This window comes from Carlito syrichta, unplaced genomic scaffold, assembly GCF_000164805.1.
Source record: "Carlito syrichta isolate Samal-C Ts95f unplaced genomic scaffold, Tarsius_syrichta-2.0.1 Scaffold309638, whole genome shotgun sequence".
Lineage (NCBI taxonomy): Eukaryota > Metazoa > Chordata > Mammalia > Primates > Tarsiidae > Carlito > Carlito syrichta.
Window position 1 is genome coordinate 108,970 of NW_007253734.1, and position 5,059 is coordinate 114,028.

At 41.4% G+C, this 5,059-nt stretch overlaps 1 pseudogene across 1 annotated transcript; it reads left to right on the top strand.

The window, feature by feature from the left end:
* The first annotated feature begins 516 nt into the window (after positions 1-516).
* LOC103269910 lies at positions 517-2,339 on the top strand (annotated as a pseudogene). The gene is made up of 2 exons (XR_002482503.1): positions 517-1,849; positions 1,999-2,339. The product of XR_002482503.1 is annotated as an actin, cytoplasmic 2-like (transcript).
* Positions 2,340-5,059: the final 2,720 nt, after the last annotated feature.

Genomic DNA, 5,059 nt, shown 5'->3' on the forward strand with positions numbered 1-5,059 from the left:
TTTGTGTGTTGAAGGAAAGTATTGCTTTAAGAGACTGTAGTCTGCATCCACCAATTAATGTTTCAGAAATTTCATTCAAAATTATGGAAGAAAGTATGCGTTCTCAAATCTAAACTAAAATCAGTAAAATCAATATGCAGGATTGATTTGAATACCTCTTTTTAAATATTTACGCAAATATTCGTTGATTAGCTCTTATTTTAAAATTTAGACATACAACAGAACTCAGGTTTGCACCAGTCACTTTTAAAGGTTAAAAGCACAAGAAAAGATAGTGGATCTTGTTTCTTGCTCAAAATTGTCTTTTATAATTAAGTTTTTAAGCATGGTATAAAATGGAATGTTTTTCTAAAAGAAAAAAAAAACGAGTACATAATTTTTCCCAAAAAAAAAAAAAAAAAAGGTTTTATTTAACTGGCAATGTTTTTATGAAAATAATTCAAGCTCACTCGCTGCCGCTGGCCCGCGCTCTGTGTTCTCCTGTCGTCCCAACGCCCCGCATCTCCGGCGATCGCAATGGAAGAAGAAATCGCCGCGCTCGTCCTTGACAATGGTTCTGGCAGGTGCAAGGCTGGGTTGGCAGGGGATGACGCTCCTCGAGCCGCGTTCCCTCCAGCGTCGGGCGTCCCCGACACCAGGGCGTTATGGTGGGCATGGGTCAGGAGGACTCCTACGTGGGCGACGAGGTCCAGAGCAAGCGAGGCCTCCTGACTCGGAGGGATCCCATCCAGCATGGCCTCGCCACCAGCTGGGACGATATGGAGAAGATCTGGCACCACACGTTCTACCACGAACCGCGTGTGGCCCCCGAGGAGCACCCGGTGCTGTTGACCGAGGCCTCCCCGAACCCTAAGGCCAACAGAGAGAAGATGACTCAGATCATGTTTGAGACCTTCAACACCCCGGCCATGTATGTGGCCATCCAGGCTGTGCACTCCCTGTTCGCGTCTGGTCGTACCACTGGTATTGTCATGGACTCTGGAGACGGGGTCACCCACACGGTGCCCATTTACGAGGGCTACGCCCTCCCCCCTGCCATCCTGCGTCTGGACCAGGCTGGTCGGGACCATGACTACCTCATGAAGATCCCCACGGAGCGTGGCTACCGCTTCGCCACCACAGCTGAGCGGGAGATTGTGCGCGACATCAAGGAGAAGCTGTGCTACTTTGCCCTGGACTTCGAGCAGGAGATGGCCACCGCCGCATCCTCTTCCTCCCTGGAGAGGAGCTACGAGCTGCCTGATGGCCAGGTGATCACTGTTGGCAACGAGCGGTTCCGGTGTCCAGAGGCGCTGCTCCAGCCCTCCTTCCTGGCATGGAATTCTGTGGCATCCACGAGACCACCTTCAACTCCATCGTGAAGTGTGACGTAGACATCCGCAAGGACCTGTACACTAAAGCAGTGCTGTCTGCTGGCACCACCGTGTACCCAGGCATTGCTGACAGGATGGAAGGCCATCACTGCCCTGGCGCCCAGCACCATGAAGATCAAGATCATTGCTCCCGCTGAGCGCAAGTACTCCGTGGGGATCGGGGGCTCCATCCTGGCCTCCCTGTCCACCTTCCAGCAGATGTGGATCAACAAGCAGGAGTACGATGAGTCGAGCCCCTCCATTGTCCATCGCAAATGCTTCTAAACGGACTGCGAGCAGATGCGTAGCATTTGCTGCATGGGTTAATTCATAAGTACAAATTTGCCCTGGCAAATGTATACACCTCATGCTAGCCTCACGAAACTGGAATAAGCCTTTGAAAAGAAATTTGTCCTTGAAGCTTGTATGATATCAGCACTGGATCGTAGAACTTGTTGCTGATTTTTGAGCTTGTAATGAAGTTAACTGTTCCCTTAGTATTTGTTTAATGCCCTGTACATATCTTTGGTTTAAACCCTTAGTACGCATGTGGCTCAGTCACTTCATGGCTGAGGTGAGAACATGTTTATGGAAGAGAAGTCCCTGGTCTGTGAATCTGTGTGACCGAGAGTCTTGATCTGTGCAGGGTATTAATGTATCAGAGCTGAGTATTCTAGGATTTCTCTAGAGATTGGCAAGAGCTGAACAAGTTGTCATTTCTGTCTTGCCAGCTGTTATAACAGGGTTGGAAAGGTCCCAGCTTTAGGACCCAGTTTCCTAACTGTTTTCCTGTCAGAACACCGTGGGTTGTTACTTGCCTTGAGTTGGAAGCGGTTTGCATTTACACCTGTAAATTTATTCATCCTTTTAATTTATGTAAGGTTTTTGTACACAATTCTTAATTCTTTAAGAGATGACAGCAGATTTTGGTTTCCTACTGTTATGTGAGAACATTAGGCCCCAGCAACACGTCATTGTGTAAGGAAAAATAAACTGCTGCAGTAAAAAAAAAAAGAAAGAAAGAAAAGAAAATAATTCAAGCACTATAAAATACAAAGAAGATTGAAAAAAATCATAAAATCATTTCCAACTTTACTGCCCTATTTCACATGCATATTTAGACATGGAAATATTCCTTTCTTTAAAAAAAAAGTGGGATCATCTCACACATGCTGTCTTGTGATGCTTCCTCCTTCCCGGGTCCTGGATCTAGCATCCTCTGGTGGGTGGAACTTTATGCCAGACACCTGAGTTTCTTTAGCTCTTTATATATTGCGTCAAAAACAGTGGAACCCAAAGGAAACTACTTGTGCTGAATGTCTGACATGTGAATGAAACCTAGAGTGGACTGTTATAAATATGGCTGCTTTTGGTGACAAAATTGCTGGGGATTAAATTTAAAAGCACAAAGCAAGCTGATAAACTCTCATGACAGATCATCTGAAATGGCAATAAAAATTTCTCGAATAAACAAAAAGGATATTCTCAGAATGTTGGGAAGAAAATGAATTTTAATTCCTGGTTTATTCTCTGGAGTGTCACCCAAACTGTGAACTCTCATGAAAATGCACTGAGTTATAGCTTCTGGCTCAGTACATACATCTGTAATTAAAAGTTTATCTAATTTGTTTGAAATTTGCATTGTTTTTGTGAGGTAATCTTCTATGTCCAGGAAAACTTGTATTTTAAAATGTTTATTTAAAAATTTAAAATATTTTCAGATTATAATAGCTCTGTAATAACCTGCATGGGACAGCTAAGAGGAAGACCAGGAAGGCATCTCGATATCAGAAGGGTTATCAAAAAACCTTGCTCCTTATATTAAGATACAATTGAAGCATGTTCAAGATAAAGTCTCTCAATATCTTTAAGTTAATTTGGGAATTTTAATTATGGTCTGTAAAACTTCATCAAGTTACCAAGGAAAAGAAAAATTCTAGTTAATTAGTGAATATTCTAAATTAGTTTTAAGGAAGTGAAATCATTGCTTTTAAACATGAGGCATTATATAAAATGTTAAAAAGAAGATTGTAGAAACAACTCATTCAACTAGCAAAAAACAAAAACAAAAACAAAACAGGCTTATTCTCAGTAATTTTGGTAAATGAAAACAAAAGTCAAATTCGTGGGAGAGATCAGTATTTAGAGGAAATTGGTAATACAACACTTCATTAAAATTTTTTGATTCATTTCTTTTGAAAGTTTAAATTATGAACTGTAAGATTTTATTGAAGTAAGAAATACATACAAAATGTGTAACTATTTGGTAACAACGCTTAAATAATTACTTATAATTGAAGTAATAACTGAATTATGGTGTGTCCAAATTATCTTCAATTTTGAATTACTAAGTGCCTACGACGTTTGTCCCAACTATTGCTGAGCATTTTAACAGATGGGCCATTTTGTCACCCTGAAGAGGAAAGAACAATATCTTCCTTTGCCTTAAGGTCCAATTTTCTTTAAGGCCAAATTCCTGAATCTCTATGAAGTGGCCTGGATGGGGCAAAACCAACTCCAGAAGAAACAGATCCTGAAGCTCTTCCCTGAAGAGGCTAGTGTATAGCTGAGGTATTGGGCTGGGGTCAAAAAGTCAGATTCCTGAACAGGAAATTACCTTTCTTCTTTGTCATACATAAGTGCTTTGTACTAACCAAACAATACACACATACAGGAAAATACATTTTTCTTATTGTCACTATAACAAATCTCCTCGAAGATGCCTTATATGTGAATTTTGTCTAAAATTTTTAAAACCGATTTTGTAAAATCATTTGGAAAAGAACATCAATTTTCTGCTTATTCTCTGTGCACCTATATCTTCTGCATTCTACTCTGGAAGTATAGTCCACGCCCATTACTCCCACTGGTTAGCACTTTGAGGTTAAGGTAGTCCTCAGGGCACTTAGCACGTAGCACAATTTCTTCTATAAAGCACAAACCAGAACTGACCTCTCAGGAGAATTCAGCACTTTTGATTAGTGTTTTCCTTCAAATTCTTTTTTTGTGAACCTCTTTCCTGATTTTCCTTATATTTCTCAGACCACTCTTTCTCAGTATCTTTTTCTTGCTGCTCTTCTTCCGTCTGACCCTGAGACTCTGGAACGTCTCAGAGCTCTGTCCTATGACTTCTGTCCTGCTCTCTCTGTACACATTCTCCCTAAGCAATCTCATATACTCACATGGCTTCAATTACCCTCCACAAAAGCAAATCTGAAATTTATATCTCCAGCTCAGACCCTTTTTCTGAGTACCAGATCATGTTTTCAAGTGCTTACTTGTCATCAACAATTGAGTGTCTCACAGGCACCTTAGAAGTAACATGCTCAAAGTGAGCTCATCTGGCTCTTTCACGTTTGTCTTCCTCTAGCTTCCTCAGAAAATCGCCATCCACTCAGTTGCCTGAAACACCTAAGAGTCCGTCTCTATTCCAATATCTAAGCTAACAATCAGGGCTTACTGAGTTTACCTTCTAATCATTGTATCTAGATTCTATCCAGATTTTTCAATCTTCTCAGGCACGTCCCTAGTCTAAGTCACTGTTTGTACTACTGCAATAATCCCAGCTCAGTCTTTCTGCTTCTACTTTTGCCTCCCTTCAAATTGTTCTCCATACTCTATCCTGAGAGGAATTTTCTCCGAAACCCCTGTTTAATATCCTTCCCTGGCTTCCCATTGTACTTGGGATTAAACCGAAATCGAATGTC